The following is a 22,209-nucleotide window of genomic DNA, read 5'->3' as shown; positions in this document are numbered from 1 at the left end:
TTATTTTCCTCATATGTTTGGTTTATTTTATCTATCCATCCATCTACTGTAGTGGTGATTGTGATTTTTATACCATATGGTATTAAGTTTTAGACATTTTGGTTCTTAATATTACAACACACATTTCATAAGGATAAAAAGGACTTTTTCCACATAACCACAACACCATTACTAAATAATACAATTATAATTAATTATAATAGCATTTAATATCAATTCCATATTCAGATTTTCCCAATTCACTGAAAATGTATTTTATACCTGCTTTTCCCCCAATGCAGGATCAAAAAAAGAAAAGAAAAGAAAAGAAAAGAAAAGAAAAGAAAAGAAAAGAAAAGAAAAGAAAAGAAAAGAAAAGAAACAGATAATATAACTAAATGCAAAAGTTTATGCATTGTATTTGGGTTGTTACATCCTTTTAGACTCTTGTAATACAGAAATCCCACTGCTTTGACATCATTTTATATTCAGAAGAATTTTATGGTCCTACTAGACCAAAATAATGACAGAAAATGCAAGATTCTGTAAAAATCAGAAATATTTAAAGCTGAATAAATCATTCAAATATTTTACGAGGAAAGGAAAACAAAATTTAATCTAAAATTAAAACTGTATGGTAGAGGTTGCAGAGACAAAAACTGGGTAATGGGTAACATGAATATAAAGAATACTAGAAATGTGAGATATGGGCTGGATGAGTTATGTGGCTTATAACAACAATAAGACCAATCTCTAATTTATCAATTCCTTGTATAGGCAATAAATAAGGGTATGGAGTATGATGGTTACAAATAAGAATCTATCCATTGTCCAAGTGAAAACTTGTGACCAATAAGAAATTGATGTTAGCTCAAAAGATAATTGCTTTCAAAGTAGATTAGTATCTCTTAAATCCAGGGATACTTAGGCATAGAAGTATTTAAAATAATCAAAAATTAGAGAACCATTTCTTGTGTTAAAAGAACTGATATACATTGGCATTCTTTGTCATTAATGTGTTAGAGAATTTGACCTATTTAATTAACTAAGGTTAGTCCTTTTATTCTGATTTAAGATATGTAACTGAGTAAATTCAGACTTGTTATGTAAAACTGACATGCTACCAAGATTATACATATTATCGAGATATTTAAGAAAATATAAATTTGAGCACATGTTAAAATCTATTTTTTATATTTGAGCATTACTTGAATACTTAAGATTTTTATAGGAGATAATTTAACTCCTACAAACATACTAAACTTCCTCTGATCAAAATTTAATATATTTTATTTCCTTTTCAAAATGTCAATTAACTACTTTTTCATACACAATCAAATATTCCTCAAAGACTTGTTAAAAATGATAAAGTCTACTAGAATTTACTGATAAAAAGTCAGAATTTGAACTTAAAATCTTCAAGGAAAGCTAGGTTTGGTCATTTGTAATTCTTTTTTTTTTTTTTTTTCAATGTTTATTTATTTTTGGGACAGAGAGAGACAGAGCATGAATGGGGGAGGGGCAGAGAGAGAGGGAGACACAGAATCGGAAACAGGCTCCAGGCTCTGAGCCATCAGCCCAGAGCCCGACGCGGGGCTCGAACTCACAGACCGCGAGATCGTGACCTGGCTGAAGTCGGACGCTTAACCGACTGCGCCACCCAGGCGCCCCTGGTCATTTGTAATTCTAATTGAATGTTAATCTTTAAACACTTCAGAATATATTTTTCAATTATTCAACACAGGAAAAAAAAAACCAGCCTCACACTAAACACAGAATAAGTAGTTGTTTTGCTTCAGAAGCCATGTTAGGCATAGAATTCACATCTTTAAACAGTAAATTCATATACCACATATTGTAATGCTCACCCTCAGACAATTACAGGGGAACTAAGATTGACTGAAAGATATCAGTTTGATGTAGTCTATCTCATATTTACATAGTAATCAATCAATTCATTGATTGGAATAATAGGAAGACTGAAAATACTATTTAAATTAATTGCATTTCTTTTTTCCCCCCAAGATTATATAGTGGAATTTGGTGACGATAAATTCCACTTTGATGTGATGTCACTAAATGCACAGAATATATACCTCTGAATATATGTTTCTGCCCTCAAAAAGTTTTTAGTCAATGGGGAAACACTTAAGCTTCACAATAATGACATCAACAACATTAAAACTTCTAGAAGTTAATTTAGAAGAATATCTTTATGGCCTTGGGATAATGAAAGATCTCTTAAGAAAAGAAAATTGTTTTTCTATCATAAATTATAGGCTGGGCCTACCCACAACTTCCTTCTAAAGGTTCACTGAGATATTTTTGTTACCATGTTGCCTATTAATTCATATAAGGCAACACTTATGTAGCATACACTAGCATACTTCTGATTAAATATAACCATAGTCTGGGCTCTGGTTCTCATTCTATTACTAACTGTCTGTGGTCGTGGGGAAGTCACATCATGTGTCTTACTCTCAGTTACTTCATGTGGGCAATGAAATGTTTGACTAGAAGATGACTAAGATGACTTCCCGCTATCAAGAGCCAATGAAATCATGATGTTTTAAAAACTGGAGGAGAAAATTGTGATAAATTCCTCAAGACCTTCTTTCTAAAATCTCCTCCCTTATCAGAATTTAGGCTTTACAAGATCGGAAGGTTTCAGAGACCTACTGCTTTCTTGCTCTCTCCACAACAATTGATGAGGGGCCAAACACTGCATCTAGAACATCCTCCTATCTACCTCTTGTTGTTTTATAAGAAATAAAAATCAGCAAGGGGCCTCATAGATTAATCTCAATGGTATAAAGGGAAAGCATTAACCCTTCCACTTTTGGGCATGTCTGTCCTACAAACAAATGGTAAAATTAAAATGACACTTAAAAATAAATAAGTTGCTATTGGTTTTATACTTTTATTTATTTATCATTGCATCTACATTTTTGTTTGTTTCTCAAAGGTCCCAAAGGCCTTCAGGAAGCAATAATCACAGAATAAACTAGGCTGCTGAGAATTTATAATTGCACTTTGTTCTGCCTCAAATACATATTCAACCCTGTTCTCATTAACGTTCATGATATATTTTTTTTTTATTTGTTGAGCTGTTTGGGGGAATGTAATATTAACCTTCATGACATCACTCTGAGGAGTACCTTGAAGGAAAGAGCTGCCTTTGTTTTTTAGACGTGGGAACCGGTGCCGAGTGACCAAATGGTTTTCCTAGGTAATGCATGCTTGTTATAGATAATACACAAGAAGATAACTAGAAGAAGCTCTTGAAATAATAAATTCTAATATCTCTAAGTTAGATGTTTGATAACAACACAATTATATACACAAAACATGATATCTTTGGCCATGATAAAATCAGATCCACAAAAGCTTTAGCCAGTCAGATCAAGTAGTATGTATATACAAAAGCTTTACTTAAATATCAGTGTTGAAATCAGGAAGAACATAAAGTTTAAATCCTCATATGTCAACATTTCAGTTAGCTCCATGTTAATTAATTGTTTCTACATCACAAATTAGAAAGACCATTCATAGATCCCTGGAGGTGATCATTACATCAAATCCTTACTCTGAAAATCAGTAATTAAAAGGAAAGAATTAACCATTAATCCTGATGTTCAAGTATCAGCAGTATTTCTGTTTTAAAATGACTTATCAAAGGGGCACGTGGGTGGCTCAGTCGGTTAAGCATCTGACTTTGGCTTAGGTCACGACCTCATGGTTTGTGAGTTTGAGCCCTGCATCAGGCCCTGTGCTGACAGCTCATAGGCTGGAGCCTTTTTCGGATTCTGTCTCCCTTTCTCTCTGACCCTCCCCTGCTCACACTCTGTCTCTCTCTCTCTTTCAAAAATAAATAAACTTTAAAAAAATTTAATGACATCAAGAAAAAGGGTGTGTGTGTGTGTGTGTGTGTGTGTGTGTGTGTGTATGTGGAAACTAGGGCAAAACATTAGTTTATGCTATTATTTTGATCTCTTGTATATTTGAAATTTATAATAAAAACAAAATCAAGTGAGCTACAGCTCACTTATTGTAACTGTGGTACCTTAGGTAACCCACTTTACCTCTCTTGGACTTTCTTGTTATCTATAAAATAAGGACAATCTAAGTGACTAAATAATTATACCTAGGTTACAGAACCTTTGAAAAAATATTTTATCCTTTTTCTAGTAGCATTACAGGAAAGAAGCAGAAATAAGGCTAATTTATTTATAGGATCAATGTCAATGATGTCAAGACATTGAAGAATGAAAGTTCTGAAAGGGAGGATAGTTATCACTTCTAAGAAGTGAACTTATGAGCTTTTGTATCTTCAATGAGATGAAAATAATTCAAACAAAATCATAGCCCTTGCAATAGCCAGTGCTAGGAATATAAGCTATAACTCTAGTTACAACATTTCAGCTTCTGTCTCATAAACCAAAAATTGTGTCTGGGATCTGAAGCCCCAAGAGAGCTGTAGAGATAGCTGCAGGCCACAGTAGGTAAGGCCCTTACAGTGGATCTTCATCAGTAAGTGAGAGGCAAGCAGGTGAACAGAAAGAAGGAGGTAAGCAGTTGGATATATTATGGCGGATAAGATTATGGATAATGTTGTATCATAACTGTAAATCAGAGCCTTTGGAAAATGTAACCCAAATCCTTCAGACATGGAGATCCCACTTCTTTAGGAGAGTTTATTTTGTACTATTATGGTAAATATTCCAACAAGAACAGTTTGAAAACTGAGGCTTATCATGACAAAGATGTCTCTGACCCAAAGATCTACACAAAAGATGTCACCCAGCAATACATAATCAATTGCCAAATGAATGGCAATAAGTATTTAGTTATTCTTGGATGACCCACAAAAAGGATAAACTATAAATGAGAAGATAGAAATGACGTCTTTGAAACAATCTCATTATCTCCTACATGTGATATTTGAAAAGCTAAATAAGATAATCCTCTTCACTAAACACAAGTCTTCATTGAACAAAAACAGCTTTGTTTTCAAACTACCCGTACACCTCGTGAGAGGTTTCAAACTATCTCTACACTTCTCAGAACTTGTTGAAAATCATGGGTTTAGATGAGAAGAATCTTTTTAAATAATTATTGTACTAGGATATTAGTTTAGTGGGTCAAGAACAACATTTCTCATGGAATAGAATAGTTTGGGATAGTATAGGATGGAAGATAATGGAATAGAGTCAAATAGAATATTTTTATAAAATTTGTATGTACAAACTATGTATGTATGTATGTTTGTTTGGATGAGTGTATACTAGATTACAATGTACATATCTGACTGTGAGTTATATTGGAAAGTTTGAAACTCACTGGTTTAGAACAAGGTAGCAACATGGTCCCCACGGGCTGAATGTTCCTACCTACAAACATTGATTGGCTTCACAGAAGCCAGTACTTCTCCAGTACCCATTCTACCCACTCTACACCTATCATTCCCAAAGATGAGAAGTTATTTCACACACACATTCATTCTTTTGCTCATTTTGCTGTCTCAGTCTGCAAAGCTCCTCTTCCCAACTCCACCCCCTCTTATCAGGAACATCTCTCCAATCAACTTTTTGAGAGTTCGTTCACATATAGCTCTTCTTTCAGATATTCCTCTAACAAGACAACACTTTCTGCTTGTAGCGTTGACCATTTCCTATTCTGTTTCTGCCAGAGTCTCTGTGCCATTGTATAATAGCAGTTCTAAAAATGTACTACGTTGAAGTCAAGGCTTATCAGCGTCAACACTGTTGACATTTTAGACTAGATCATTGTTTTTTATAGGATGTTTTAACAACATTGTACAATGTGTAACAGTATCCCTGGCTTCTTCTCACTCCATGCCAGGAGTACTCCCACTCAAGTCATGACACCCAAAAATATCTCCAGATACTGCCAAATGTCTCTGTGGGAGAGGAGGTTCAAAATTACCCCAGATGACTTAGATGTACATCTTTGTTTTCCCCTAGTAAACCTGTAAGCTTCATAAAAGCAAGAGTATTATGCTCACCTTTGTACTTAGGATCTAACAAAGTGCCATTTCCACTGTAGATTCTCAAGAAATGTTTGTTAGATAAATTACTATCATATTTGTGATAAAAAAGGGACAACACCATACTACAAAAATGTAGAAAATCAAGTATACCAACATCTAGTCCTGATCAGGATAATGCTTTAATTTTTAAAGATTATATCATTAATGAAAATTTTCAATTTCAACTAACATTATTTAAATTAAAATCTTTAAACCCACCCACTACTAGAGGTAATTTATATTTATTTTTATATGATTTTAAAACAAAAGAAAATGAGATTGAGGTCTAAGAATATATCTACATATATAAAACTCTTGGATTAAAAATTACTTGAATTAGTTAATTGATTCAGTTTTTTAAAAAATATTCATACTTTTAGTGTTCTCTAAATAGCTTTAAGTAATTGTTTCACTTTTTTAAAAAAAAAAATGTTCAGCTAGTACTTTTTAATGCCCTGTAAATATTTTTTTCAGCTTTTATAAACTAAAAAGCATCAAACTTAATACAAACCCTTGCTAAGTCTCCTTTTCATTCCATTAACATTGATGGCACACATTCCTACGATAGAATTGACAAAGCAAGGAATTTTTAGAAACCAGAAATATATTACTTTAATTTCAAATACTTATTCAAAATAAGTTTCTAAATAGAATTGCTGTGCCAGAATTCGCATGTATGAGCACAAATGTGCATTATACACAAATACACCTAAGTTTTTAAAATGTATATATCCTATGGTAATGATTTTAAGTCTCTAAAAGATTAATAGTTTTTTATTATTCAATTATTTTAACTTCTTATATCCAAATTATGATAAATTACATTTGAAATAGAAAGTTAGCCATAGTTCTTTCTAATTTCAAATTATAACTTATCTAAAAAATGGTTTAATTTGAAAGCACTATTCATGTAATTTACAGGTTTATATTCAGTGGGTTAATGATGGTATGTTCAACTGAGAGACAGTGTAGTTATATGAGCTCTGATTACTTATTAGTTAAGCATTTTTGAGCAAATATACTTTAAATTCTAACATATGATACTAAGCAGTCTTCATTTTTCTTACTCTTTCTAGTGATGCAGTTTCATATTAAATGACTATAGTCTTAGTGAAAATTTGAAATTAACATCATTTTACAGACAATCTGAACTTTATAAACAAATAAAGCTATTAATGTTTTCATTTAACTTCCACCACCTTTTAACAAGCTAAAAAAATACCTTTTGTCTTTAGCATCTGGAACTTTCACATACATAGCAATAGAAATAACAAAATTGACATATTAATATAACTTAATTTTGCTGTTCTTAAGGCTTAGCAGCTTTTTATTTTTCTTCAAAGTTTGGCACTATAATAGTTTCTAAACGTTCTTGTTATGTTTTAAAAATCCGTAAAAATCCAGGCATGTAATTTTGTTTTTTTAGATTTCTTAGTGTACCATTATACCTTATTGTGAGTTCTAGAAAATTAACACTTTAAACAAGGGGTCAGTGACCTATGGCCTGCAGGCTTAATTCTACCCAACACCTACTTTTGTATGGACCATGAACAAAGGCAGTTTTCACATATTTTAATGCTTGAAAAAAAGTAAAAAAACATAATATTTCATGAAAAGGGAACATTATGTGACATTCTTATTTCAGTGTCTACTAATGAAATGTTATTGGAACATAGCTACACTCATTTGTATACATATTTTCTGGGGCTGCTTTTGAGCTACAATGGCAGCTTTAAGTGGTCCTGACAAAGACCCACAAAGACTAAACATATTTACTTTGTGGGCCTTGCCAACCCTGCTTTAAACATTACTGTATGACTCTACATAACACAATACATATGTCTGGGGGACAAGACACAATACATTTCTCAGGAGATTCCTTTCAACCAATATCATTTTTTTTTTTTTTTTTTTTTCATTAATACATTTTTCTGTAAGCCCTGGTAAAAACCACTGGTCATTATTAATAAAACACTTCCCATGACATTCATTCCATATTTGGCAAAGTATTATCAAACTGGTCAAGTCGATCATTTACTTTTTTGAGGTGTACCATCCTTTTCCACATCACTGAAGCCTTGAGAGTTTGGAATTCCTGTAATTCCCCACTCAAAATCAACTTAGATACTTAGTAACAATCAGCCATGACTCTGAATCTATAAAGGTCAGTCTAACGTTTACTTTATCATGTCTTGATAAAGCTGTTATGCCTGGTTTTTAGTTACAACATTTTGTAATGGAAGCAAAACACGACAAACCAAATCAAGCTTAATTTATGGTCTTGACCCAGTTTAAATTCCAGCTTAAATACAGAAGAAAAAAAGAGCACAGATTTGGTAAATTAACCAAAAAATTGAATTCCTTGAAGGCAAACATTGCTAATAGGTGTTTAAATGATACAAAAGATTATCATCCTCTACTAATGATCTTAATGCTATCCAAGCTATTGAAAAAGCTACAAAAACATAATCTTCAGTAATTCACTATTTGATGCCATAACTAAATAGATTACAGTCTGAGCATCTGCTCATGGTTCAAAAGTTACCTTTGAAATAAGATTGCAGAAAATTCTGATTTTTTAATATCCTCTGGATCATTATCATAGGCCTTCTTAAAAGCGGGGGGGGGAGCTTTAAATGTCTTGAAAGGAATGTAGAATTTGTTACGATATCTAGCATGATCTGGTTCTTACATTATGTGGCTATTAACAATAACCCTTACTATATTTTATTTTGAGGACATTGCTGAAAATGCCTAAAATGAAAGTACATACAGCATATTTATAGATTTTTATATTTAGCCAAGTATTATAATACTCTGTAAAGAAAAACTTAAAAAAAATCACTGAGGAATATTAAAAACTGTATAACTAGGAACAGTGTTCAAATAATAGCTCTGATATCTGTCTCATAAGATAAAGCTACTGACTGAAAAATGAAATAAAGAAATATTCTATTATGTATTAAATACTAAACTTTTAACTAAGTTCAACCTCTTTGCTATTGCTACCAAAGTTATTTAAACTGACAGTTTAGATTGTTTTTCTTTGGCCTGTAAAATGAATTGTAAGAAGCCAATTCACAGTAGCAAAACAAATAATGTCATACTCCTGAGAACCAAAAAGATTATTATCTCAAATACATGAACCTAAGAAGTAAGGTCTTCTCTCTAACATCAAAAACAACTGGTTTTACCAAAGGCAATCTTAGAATGGAAGGAGACTTAGAGGTCACCCAAAAAATGGGAATCGCCATGATAGCTCCCAGGTTACATGAGATCCCATGTCAATTCTAATAATACTAGGCTCATTATTAAAATTATTCTTATTTAAAAGAAAATCAAACTATAATTATTTTCAATAATATCGTCTTCATAATTAGAGATGATGCCACCCATATTCAACCAGATTTTCTGGTAGGATGGGATCCTGATATCTCATTAATGGAACATCTGCGGACTGTGGCTGACTGGCAGGGGACAGCGGATGGAATTGCAGCCTGATATACAATGGTGTAGCAAATCATGGACAACTTTTGACCTCAGGCTCTAACTTCAAAATTGAATAAGCTGCCAAAAGATTAAGTCCTTTCTCCAAATCCAACCCCAATGTTCGGGATGACACTGCAGTTCACAACATAAAATTTTCTTTATAGCTTTCTTCCCTCAAATATGGGAAGATGTTTTTCGTTTCCTTTTGCGATATTTAAGATACTCCCCAGCCCAACCCCTACCCATCAATGGAACCACACTACCAGAAGAGTTTTACCAGAGATCGCCTTACATCATAAAAGATTATTAAATTAAAATGAATGTCCTGTGCTTACAAAAAACACAGCATTTGCAGTCACTTTAGGTGGCTTCAGCGCCAGGCACTTACCCAAGCCCTTGGTTTTGTGGAATCAGCTGTTCTCCATGTGCCTGGTTCTGCTGCATGTGACTGAGTGTTCAAATGCCTGGTGTTACCAAACTCTTTCAAAAAAGATTCAACCCTTCAAATGAGAAAAGAGTTGCTCATTATGAAAAAGCCTTTAAAAAGCGAGAGAGAGAGAAAACCTGGATTTTCGACAAGCAAATGCTTCCATGGTCTCAGAAGGTTTTGCAAGACTAATCATCACCAACATGAAACTTGAGCTCATCTTTTATAAACCTTTGTTTCCTTCCAACTACATCCCTTTCAATTTTCAATTCATTCCTTTATTCCTCTTCTCCTACCTGCTTTTGATCTTCTATTTTATGCTGCACAGAAGTCTTGAGTGGTTATGTGTGAAGTGAGCCATCATCAGCCTGATGAGGGAAAGCCTGCTGGTCCAGAAAAAAAAAAAAAAAAAAAAAAAGATCATAAAGTAAGAAACAAGGCCCGAGATTGCATTGGGAGTCAATCTGCACAGTTATCAATGTCCTGTTATGCTCTGTGAAAGATGCCCGGCCCTTTCAATACTACATTTCATGTAGCGATGAAAATGGGATATGGAATATCATCGTGAAAACTGGTTTGATTGGGATAATAATGACTAAGAGGCTGTCAATGCAAAAAACCCAACAGGACCCAATTGTAAAGGAGTTAGACACTGAACCCGCTTCATAATCCTTGCTTTTGTTTAGGGGCCTCCAAACAACACAGCCCACCAGCCTTTGGAGCCTTTGGACCCAGTTGGACGTCATCTAAGCCTTCCACCCCAGTAACTATTCTGATTTCTCATTGGAAAGGAAAGTGGGAAGCTGGGATTCAGGCACCATGGAAAGCTTTTCAAGATATTCTGACCAAAGCAAAGCTTTACTTTATGTACTACTGTGCTTAGGGATGACCATGTGGCAGATTGAAGCCCATTGTGTGGATTTATATTACTCCGCCAGCTGTTTAATAATAATGGCTATCCTGAAAAAGCACATTGCTTTATCAGTAATACCCTGGCATATATCTTTATACAATTTTATCTTATTCAATTGGCTCAAGATACTTTAACAACATTTATGTTCTGTGACAGAGGCTAGTTGCCTATGGCTACTGTGAACTGAGATTAAAATCTAAGAGTTCAGCCTTTCAAGATTTCTAGTCCATTCCCTGAACCAAGTTCTTTCCCTAAATGGTAAGTGAACTTAAAGCTAACATAACTACTAAAAAATAATAGCTGGAGGCTATTCACATCACCTTCTATGTCCTGTTTAGTGTTGAGAGAGAGTTGGTGCTTTTTATACCAAACAAATCAGGTTCATGTTTTTCAGAGAAGTGTCAGCTCCATAAACTTATAATTCTGTTCTACTCATGAGTAAATATGAGATACATGAATCTACCCATTTTTTGAATACCATTAATATAAATTTCCCTATATATTCTTTTGGTTAAGAACTCTTATTAAAAACATAAAAACGATCCTAAGAAATCTCTTTCAGGGCTTCCTAATTATGCTGACAGGAACTGAAGCTTTTCTTCGCTGTGCAGAGGGTGTTTTCCTCTATAATGAAGTTTTTGAGCTAGATGTTTTCAAGCGATGTTTCAGGTTTTGCTTTGAATATGTGTCTGCCATGTTCTTTACCTTCTTGAAAGTTAAAGTGAACATGCAACAGGCTCAAGCATCAATTAATAAATTCTGTCATTTTCAGAAAAAAATCAGTAGCCTCTACGCTATGAGAAAATGAGCATTTCATAAATATTGAAACCACTACCCACATTCTCTATAAGTTGGTTAGCTAAAAAGACAGTAATTCCATTAGAGGCTTTCAGCAAGGAAAAGATAAAACAGTTGAGATAAAATAACTGACATTATTTGTTATTATTTTGCCATTAAAATGTAGTGAACAGTAATGTCACACATTCCACTAGCTTCTAAGAGAGAATTTTTCCAGTTTGCTGAAAACTCTGAGCCCTTTATTAGGGGATTTCTTGTCGTACAAGCTATGCGACTTGGCTGAATATTTGATTAGTTGTACATGCAGCATATGCTTATATCAGGGAATAATTTTAGCTATATAAAATATTCATCAGTATTTGATAGCACCAGAAGTGGAAATCTGAGCAGTTATCCTGTCCAAAAAAAGGATTTACTTAATGTTTCATAATCAGAGGAAAGGCAACCAATGAATGCCCTTTAGTTCCTAGAGAAGGTTGAATTCAGACTGCAAAGGCACCCTGACCAGTAACCAACTATTCCCTCAAACTACATGGCTCACTCCCAACTTCCTTTAAAAGTCTTTTAACTAAACCCTCAATGACTAAACGGCTCAGGCTAGAAAATGAAAGTAAAAAGGCCTCCCTGTCTCATGGAGCTATAAAACATAGTTAATTAGTCAGTATGCCAGGACCTTGCTTACAGGAGAGTTCCGGCCTCTCTATCATTCAGTATAAATATCTTTTCACTATATAATGGTGAGATTTTGGTTTTTTGTTACTAGAGTCAAACCTGGAATGATGAAGTTGACACTGACCATAAGTTTGTGTCACGGGCAAGGGATAAAGGTTGATTTCCACTGTCTCTCACAAAGTTATCTCTCCGTGATGGAATTTCTCCCCGGGTTCAGTCTTTGCCCTCTTCACCTCGATATGCACACTTGCTTCCCAGATGATTCCATCTCAACCAGCTGTAAAGCACTTACCCTTTTCGAGCATACTACGTAATTAACTTACTTACAGGTCTTCTCCCTCCTGATGTATACCTGAATGTAATCCCTGTTGTGGATTCTCTTTGTTCCCTAATGTTTGCCTCATACCCAGGAGAATGAACGCCTAGTATATCAGTGGTACTCAATAATATATTTTGAATAAATGAATGAGCAAAGAAGGTGAAGGATTACAGAAAATGTCCGTAACTCTTTCTTATAACTTATAAGTGGGGAAATATGCTTCTTTCAAGGTAACAGGAAAAGATAAAGAAGACCCAGTTATATCATAGTATTCTATTAAAGCAAAGTTCCAGCTTCACACTAAAGAATTGTATTATAAAATAAATATAAGAACTTTATACCTCTATGCTTGAAGAAATTTTTACCATCCGAATGTTTAGCCTCAGATTTTTTTTTTTCAGGATTCCTTTTTGTTTTAAAATGGACCCAAACTCTGGGGCACCTGGGTGGCTCAGTCGGTTAAGCATCCGACTTCGGCTCAGGTCACGATCTCACAGATCGTGAGTTCTAAACCCGCGTCGGGCTCTCTGCTGACAGCTCAGAGCCTGGAGCCTGCTTCACATTTTGTGTCTCCCTCACTCTCTGCCCCTTCCCTGCTTATGCTGTGTCTCTCTCTGTCTCAAAAATAAATAAACATTAAAAAAATAGGTTCTCAGTAAGGATTTCTTGAAGGAAAGCTAAGAAAGTCAAAATTAAAAGCGAATAAAAAATTTGTTTAAAAAAATAATAAAAAAATAATAAAATGGACCCAAACTCAATGATATAAAGGAACTCATAAATGTATATATGTTAAGTTTTTACTTTGATTGATATAATCAATTAATGCAGGAGCCAGAAAGTAGTTTTTGGTATTGTAGATTCTCCAACCAATTTACTGTTCATTTTTCTACTGTCAGGTGGGCATCTTGTAGCTCTACCCCCATGGGCTTCTCACTGCAGAGCTGAGTTGTAGGAGCCAAAGGTTTTTCAGGTACTTATAAAATGAGTTGTAAACCATGTACTCTTATACACAAATAAACTGGCCCTATGTCCTAGTGGGATTTCAGTCCACACTGAATTGTAGACAAATTATAAAAGCAGATTTAGCCAAACTTGAAAGAGGGTCCACACAAGCTTTATACATAAGTGCAATTGATTTCCCAGTTCAACAAATAATTTTACCAAATATTTCTAATCTCAAGAGTCTAAAACCTGAATAAATTAGCCTTACCTCTTGATCAGCATAAACTGTTAGTTGTTAAGTTAGCAAGTGGCAATAAGGTTTATATGTTATTGTATGGTAGGCATTGTTGCACCACAAAAGGGGAAAATGTTATTAAAGGAATTTGAATATATTACTTTAAGACCATCAGTGGAAATACTGATAGATTGTTGCTCTTATATCACATGATACTTAAAACCTCTGTTTTTTCAGGTATTTCTAGAAATTCCCCTATATGAAAGATTTACTGATATATTCTAGATGCTTTCAATGAAGAATTCATGGTGATTACAGTATTTATAGTACTACAATTTCTTGCTAGTTATTTATTTACAGATGATCAATTCCAGGAACTAGCTTTACTAGGTATCTGATATTGAATACTTTCAAGAAAGCTTTTAAATCATCCCTACATTTATAAGGCATTTCCTTGTTTCTTGGATTACTTAAGCACTCTCATTTCTGGAAATACCTAATCAAAAGCATTAAATTTAAAACAATTGTAAATTGGAGTACTGAGGTCTACAGAAGTGCAATTACTGTATCAGTTCACCAGTATGGCCCTATTTGCCAATAAAAGCACTGAAATTGTGGTTCATATTTCCAGCAAATCTTTGTTGAAAGCCACAAACTGGATAATGGTAGGAAAAATTATTCTAATCATATCTCTATTGTCATAATAAGGCAGGCCCATTCCTTTTAAAACCAAAAAAAAAAAAAAAAAAAAATCTAAGAACTTTCTAAGCTAGAAACGTAGGATTCCACAGTAGTTTCAATACGCATTCCAGAATGGTGGGAGTTTGTCATGAACTCTTTGGTTAAATTGGCCATCATCTCTTCTAAAGAACAGGAAACAAAACTTCAAGGACTACAAAGACTGGAAGATAATTTAAGTTAAGTGATGTGAGCCCCCTGGCGAATGGGCATAGGACACATAGTGGCAGGAAGGAATCAATTGGAGAGCACAAAGCTTGCCTAAAGGCAAAAATGGCTACACATTTTCAGGAGATTGTTGCCAACCAGGAATACATTATACAACATTGTGAGAAATTCAAGTTTTTCAAGAAAAGAGCAGATCAAGGATATTATTTGCAACCACCTGACTTTTACATGCTGCCTTATGTTTCTAAATCATTTTCACATATTTGGACTGGATTACACTTTGGAGCTACCAGTTTGCCACTTTGTCTAGAAGTCTGAAACATCAGTGGTATTTTCTTATTAGAAAAAAATGAGATAGTTTCCTGCTAAGATTTTGTTTAATATGTATTTATTCTTTGTGGGTTTTTGTTGTTGTTGTTGTTTGGTTGGGTTTGTTTTGTTTTGTTTTGTTTTTGGGGTTTTTTGGTTGGTTTTTTTTTTTTTTTTTTTTTTTTTTTTTTTTGAGAGAGAGGTAGGGGGAGAGACAGAGGGGGAGGGAGAAAGAGAATCTTAAGTGGGTTCCAAGTCCAGCATGGAGCCCAGCACAGAGCCCAACGCCAGGCTTGATCTCACAACCATGAGATCATGGCCTGAGCTGAAATCAAGAGTAGGACACTTAACTGACTGTACCCAGGCACTCTGATCTTGTTCTTTTTAGATAGTACTGCCCAATTAGCTGGTAGTCACATTTGTCTGAGTCACAGAGTGAATTTTGTGCACCCGTTTATACATTCATTATACTAAATAACCATGAGAAACAACATCATGGTTTAATTTATATATTTTTATCATATAATAAAGTACATCTTGAAGGGGGAATACACTAAGTTCAGATGTACCATCTTTTTTTTTTTTTTTTTTTAATTTTTTTTTTTTTCAACGTTTATTTATTTTTGGGACAGAGAGAGACAAAGCATGAACGGGGGAGGGGCAGAGAGAGAGGGAGACACAGAATCGGAAACAGGCTCCAGGCTCTGAGCCATCAGCCCATAGCCTGACGCGGGGCTCGAACTCACGGACCGTGAGATCGTGACCTGGCTGAAGTCGGACGCTTAACCGACTGCGCCACCCAGGCGCCCCTGTACCATCTTGATATTAGTTTTACTATAATCACATCAAAGTGGATAGGTCATAACATCACCACTACTTTTTGACACATTCAGGAAGGTATTCAGTAGCATTATTCTAACAAAACTGAGAATAGAGACAAAGAACAAAATATTATTTAGTATTTCAAACCTGTGGCTTTGACCTATAGAAACATATGCTATGGTGGTGCATGGGTGGCTCAGTCAGATGAGCGTCTGTCTCTTGATTTCAGCTCAGGTCATGATCCCAGGGTCTTGGGATCAAGCCCTACATCAGGCTCTGTGTTGAGCATGGAGCCTGCTTAAGATTTTCTCTCTCACTCTGCCCCTCCATTACTTGTGTGTGAGCTCTCTCTCTCAATAAAATAAAATAAAATAAAATAAAATAAAATAAAATAAAATTTAAATTAAAAAAAGAAACATGTTATGGATGAAAATGCAATGTCTATGGAAAATTATTCACTCTCTGAATTTCTTCCTGAATGGCACAATATTAATCAATTTTTCTTCATCATCATCATCATTTTTAAAAAATGCATCTAACTCCTCTCCATGTAACCAACATTAAATATAGTCATAACAGTATGTAGACAGAAAATGATGGAGAGAAATGAGGTGATAGATGACAGAGATAGAGGGAGAGGGGGAGGCAGAGGGAGAGAGTTGTATGCTATTGGTTGTTTCTTTGCAGAACTCTGACTAATACAGCAAGCTGCTGTTTCTGCTAAATTCCATATGCCCTACTTAACAACTTTACAGATTTTTTTTTCTTTTCAGTTTTTATTTGTTTCTGCCCAAAATGACGAAATTTATATTTATTCACAATAAGCCTTATCTTCTTAGAGTCAATTCATTATTCCTGGCTGAATGATTCTTTTGAAGGCCTGATTCTGGTATCCCATGTATTCACTGTCTGCCTATCTTTGCCTCAAATACAGAAGATAGAATCATATTTGCTTCATCAAGGTTAGTTTTTGAAGTCAGAACAATGTAAAAGTTAGTTGATTTTCTAAGGAAATGGTCTACACCAACCATAGTCAACATGCATGTTGGAGCGTTGTTACTGGTTGTTTTTTTTTTTTTCCCCCAAGCATAAAAGCTACCTTACTAACTCTCTGAATCATACTAGACAAATTATAATGCTCAAATTGAATGACATGGTTTATTCTTACCTACCTTATTAAAGTTCCAGAAGACCAAGGACTTTGAATGAATAATCCCAAATCAGTGTTGAACTGAGCCCATGTACTCCAAGGGGATTTAGACCATCTGCTAATTCTGCTGGGCAAAGGCTTTCTTTTACATATGCTCAGGTTTGGAGAAGTAGAATCCAATTTGCTTCCAGCTCCTATCTTTTCATCCTACAGTTAAATATTTTGTTTATGTAAAATAAACTTTTGCAACCATTTTGCATTATTTGAAAGCCACTTTATTGCTTCCCCACAACAAACATAGATGGGTATATTAAGAAAACTAAAAAAGTATTTTGCAAACAGACAATTCTTTCTTACTACCTGGTGTCCTTTAAAAATTATTTCCTGAAGCATTTGTTAACCTTTATATAAACAGTTATTAGGTCAAACAATTTTCCATTTTGCCCAATAAATATTTTAGAAGGTGACTGTTATTACATTTTAAAATATGACAGAAATATATTGGTATTCTCACCTGACCACCCTTCCCATCCCCCCTACCCTTTTTCTGAACACAGGCATGTGTAGTAAGCCTTTCACAAACAAGGAATCCATTCAGGACTTAGGTACTTGGGCCATTTTCCACTCAACAGGTTTCCTATGCACTTGTAGGTGCCAAACAGCAACTCCTGTGTTCCTCCAAAAGAATTCTTAACAGAGAGGGGATTAAACTCTAAGTGGCTTCCTGATTTCACCATTTCTGCAGTCCAGTGTTAAGTTGCTGAAAGATTACTTCATTTGTACCGTCAGGAGCCTAACAGGCTTTAGAAACTAGGTGAGTGATGTAATGATTGTGTGTGTGTGTGTGTGTGTGTGTGTGTGTGTATGAAATATTGGAGTAGTTAGCAATCTGTTACATTAAAAGCATATAAACATTTTTGAGCATCTCTTCATTTTTTGAAAACAACTTTTCTGTGATGTTCTAAATTTCAAATTAAAATGCAAAATGTGAGATAAAAATTACCGTAATTGCAATAATAGTCTGTAGAGTAAAAGAGAAAGAAAATTAGATGAATGCATGTATTTGCCCAATACTAATACTCAACTCCACTAGAAGCAAATATTTACTCATTATCTGAATATAAAAAGTAAAATGTTCTTAGGGTGATAATGTACCTATAAATGTCCAATCTATAAATGCCAAAAGCCATATTGCAACAATGGCTCCACATACTCATATCCAATCAGATCAATATATAATCAAGAAGAAAAAGGAAACAGAACTCACATTGAATGGAAGACTCTCCAAATTATCAAACTTGAAATTATCAAACAGGAGCAAAATCATTAAAACTATTGCTTTTACAAACATAATCAGTCATCTGGAAAATGACTTTTATACAGATATAATAATTTCCTAAGAATAAATTGTGCAAAGTCCAATCAATGCTTTCAGGTTTGTGTAAACCATGCCTAGGGCCATCTTGGTAGAGATTTCTGGTCCTAACTATCATCCAGCATATTCTGTGCTCTCAGAAGCAGGGGCTGCTGAATAACCACATTTGAACTACATGATCATGCAAGGTTATTTGTGAAAAATGTATTTGACTTGGACCCACAGTTGAGCTCTCACCTTAAAATCAAGAAGGTGCATTCTTGGAATAAACAACTTGAAAAGAGTCCAGTTTTAATTGCTACTTCAGTGAGACATCAAAATCCCATAGGAAAGAGTTGTTTTACTGATATTTATGCTAAGAAATTTTCCATCTTTTCAAAGCTTGTATGCCTTCCCCAAGGTTTCAGAAATGCAGGCTAGAGACATTAAGAAGGATCAGGAAGCAAATACTCCATGTAATCTGAAATTAAGGAATAAAATTAATATCTTTGATAGTTTAAGCCTATTTTTTAATTAATTTTATAGTGTGTAACTCCTTTATTAAAAGGGTACTATTCTGGCCAGGGATACATGTGGGTCTGTTTTTATCAATAGCCATGTATTTTGTTTAATGAGGACTGACCACAAGGTCTATTGTACTAGATACTTAGTTTAGAAAATCTTCTAAAGATCACATTTTTTTCCTGAAGCTCGCTATATTATTACATTTGTTTATTTTCAGTCATGGCTACAATAGGTGGTTTCCAACTACTTCTAAACTGACTTAAGGGATATTATAAGTAAGAGGAATAGATATAACAAAGCTATTATGAAAATTTCAAAGGATAAGAGTCAAACAGTCAAAGATGAATGTAGTTTAAGCCTCTATAAAGGAGTACTGAGTAAAATATGAATAGTATCTTCAACAGCAACTTTGTAGAAAATGAAGAACACGTTCTTTTTTATACTGTTTCTTATCACTGCTTTTTTCTTCTTTGAGAAGAAAAAGTGATAGGAATTTTTTCTTTCCTGTAAATCTCTCAATGGCCTTCTGAGAATTTTCCTTTCTCGCAAATCTTAGCTCTTACTTTCTACAGAAGTCATCCCTGTGCCAGTTGTTTTTAATTGCCTTCCTAATATCTATTCACTCCATCTCCCCTTCTAATAGAATGCAAATTAATTTTGTGGGTAATGTTTTGGCTTAAAAATACTTAGCTTTCCACAGTCCCACAAATCAGAGAGGGGCTTGAGATGCGGTTCTGGGCAAAGAATATATTGTATAAATGGCAGTTAAGTATTGGGTTTTTCAGAGTGTTACTGTCTTCATGAAAAAAAATGGGCAAACCCATTCAACATATCTTTTGCTCTTTGCTTTTTCCCTTTCTTCCTTCCTAGGATTGAAAAGTGATGTCTAGAAAGACAATCTCTTTGTTGTAAATATGAGAACAGCCTTGCATTAAGGATGACAATGCTGAAAGCCAGGAGGAGTCTGGACCTCAGTATCCTCATGTTACCATAACAGTCCTGGAATAAGATAAGATAAGATTAGATAAGATAAGATAAGATAAGATTACATTTTAACTGCCTTCTGTGACACAGTTGAATACAACCTTCAGTCTCAGACTTCCTTTATGTATGTACTTCAGCCCCATCTGGTTTAGCTGCTCATCCTTGTTTCCATGACATCCCCTACAATCCCAAACACAATCTTCTCTCCTTCACTGCATCATAAATTTCAGGAAGAGAGAGATCATTTCAAACTTTCAACCACATGCCCCCAGAAACTTGCTCATGTCTATATAGCATGTAGTAGGCACCTGATACATTTATTAAACAGGGGAATAATAAATTATCAAATAAGTATAATACCCACTTCTCTCTACATCTACTTCTAACTATCACATCTATACAACTAGGGTTTTTTTTTTAAACCTAGACTATTGCAATAGCTTCCTCCTCACTTAAAAGCCCTTCCATAGCTTCCCATTACCCTTATAATAAAACACAAATAACTTCCACATTCTGGGAAACCTGGGACTGCTCTGACTGCATGTCCTCTCACCTTCCTCATGATATTTTAGCCACACTGGCTTTCCATTGGTTAATGAAACATTCCAAGCTCATTCTTACCTTAAGATCTCTATGCCAGATGTTACTTTTTCACGGATTTTCACACACTGACTCCTTCTTGCCTTTCAGATTGCAGCTTAGATCACCTCCTCAGAGAGGTCACAGCTGACAGCTCAATCTAGAGGAACTCATCAGGCACTCCATCCCATAACCCTCTTGTGCAGCTGTGGAGAAAATTCTTTTATTGCTGCAAACTTAATGGTCTTCTGAGAGAACATTTTACTGGAATTTGGCAGCTAGGCTAAAACACTATCTTTGCAAGGTAATTTAGGACTGAAAAAATAACAAGAACTCCAGAGAGCTTTATGTCTCCAGAGGTAATGTGTTTACATTTCAAGGGGAGATGAGACCAGGACCATGGACATGTTCCAAAAGGAGGACCCAGGATCCTTCCCATTACTTTTCCAAGGAAACTCTCTCAAAAGGGGAGGAAATACAGCTGCCTCTCCCTCATGTATAAATGTCCAGGTTCATTTTGCGGGGGGGTGGAGGGGGGGCCTCACCTACAATACAGACACCTTTGTGTTGAGTGACAACTGGCTCTCACTGCATTGTCCCAGAAGGAAGACACTGCAACACAAGGGAACAAGGACATTATTATTTGCTGTAAATAAATAATGATAAATCTGTCTGCTCCAGAAACCTCATGTTGGCATTCAAGAGAATATTAATAAATATATCATTATAAGTCAAACGTCTACTAACTATGGCGGTCCACAAGTCTTTGCTATGTTTATAACTAGTGCCTAAAAGATCTCCTAGTATGGGATCAATAAAGACCAGTTGGGTAAATAAATGAATCAATCACTAAAATGACCATTATTTTAAGAAATAGATTGTGTAGCTTTCTAGTGAAAAACAGAAGGGAGATTAAAAATTGTAGAAAAATGGATGTTCATTTCAGGTGACCTCTTAGAGAATAGCATATGTAATATACATTTGAAATCTAAGGTTTTTATAAATGCTTGTAATGAACACATTTTGTTTTTTTAGTGGGCTGATTTCTTTATATTAGCTACTTCCTGTGTAGTTGACAAGGTTTTTACTTTTATGTAAACATTGAATAATTTATCTGTATCCCTGCCCAGCTGCAGAGCAATTGAATCGGGCAAGACCAAGACTTCTCTCAAAAAAGCAGTTTCAGTTCTTCCCAGAGGTCTGAACAAGAACACAATTAAATCCTCAAAGTGCTGCACATACATTAACAGGAAAACTTTACAGCGTACTTCAGTAATTCTCCATCTCTGTCATACGAATACCGATGATAATTTGAGGAGCATTATACCTTAATGGCATTTCAGGATGAGTTCCTGTCAAAACACACTCTACAGAGCCTGCAGATTAGACCTGTGAAGCATCATGTCTACTCAGATATTGAAACACATCTTCAAAAAATAATCATGTTCATTTTGAAAGAGTTGATATTGAACTTTTACTTCTGATAATATTTGTAGTATTTGCTCACACTAATCATCTCATTGTAGAAATAAAACAAATATACTGACATCATAAATACTGGGTAAATGGGGTGCCTGGGTGGCTCAGTTGGTTAAGCATCCAGCTTCTGCTGGGGTCATGACCTCATGGTTCATGAGTTCAAGCCCTCTGTTGGGCTCTGTGCTGACAGATGGGAGTCTGGAGCCTGCTTCAGATTCTGTGTCTCCTCTCTCTGCCTCTCTCCCACTCATTCTCTGTTCTCTCTGTTCTCTCTCTCA

At 34.8% G+C, this 22,209-nt stretch overlaps 1 protein-coding gene across 2 annotated transcripts in view; it reads right to left on the bottom strand.

The window, feature by feature from the left end:
* ZPLD1 (zona pellucida like domain containing 1) overlaps window positions 1–22,209 on the bottom strand; it is a 132,225-nt gene that overhangs the window by 55,554 nt on the left and 54,462 nt on the right. The window contains exons 2-7 of one of the 2 annotated variants that reach the window (XM_045501885.1): window positions 20,998–21,064; window positions 20,495–20,658; window positions 18,623–18,845; window positions 17,033–17,217; window positions 10,241–10,327; window positions 9,906–10,017 (exon numbers count right to left, since the gene is read on the bottom strand). The gene's annotated coding sequence lies outside the window, so the exon portion shown is untranslated. Of the gene's footprint in view, window positions 1–9,905; window positions 10,018–10,240; window positions 10,328–17,032; window positions 17,218–18,622; window positions 19,879–20,494; window positions 20,659–20,997; window positions 21,065–22,209 lie in introns of those variants that run through there. The other variant, XM_045501886.1, reaches the window with a different exon arrangement.

This window comes from Leopardus geoffroyi, chromosome C2, assembly GCF_018350155.1.
Source record: "Leopardus geoffroyi isolate Oge1 chromosome C2, O.geoffroyi_Oge1_pat1.0, whole genome shotgun sequence".
In the NCBI taxonomy this organism is placed as follows: Eukaryota; Metazoa; Chordata; class Mammalia; order Carnivora; family Felidae; genus Leopardus; species Leopardus geoffroyi.
Note: the sequence above shows the minus strand (reverse complement) of the source record. Positions and strands in the feature narration are given on the sequence as shown.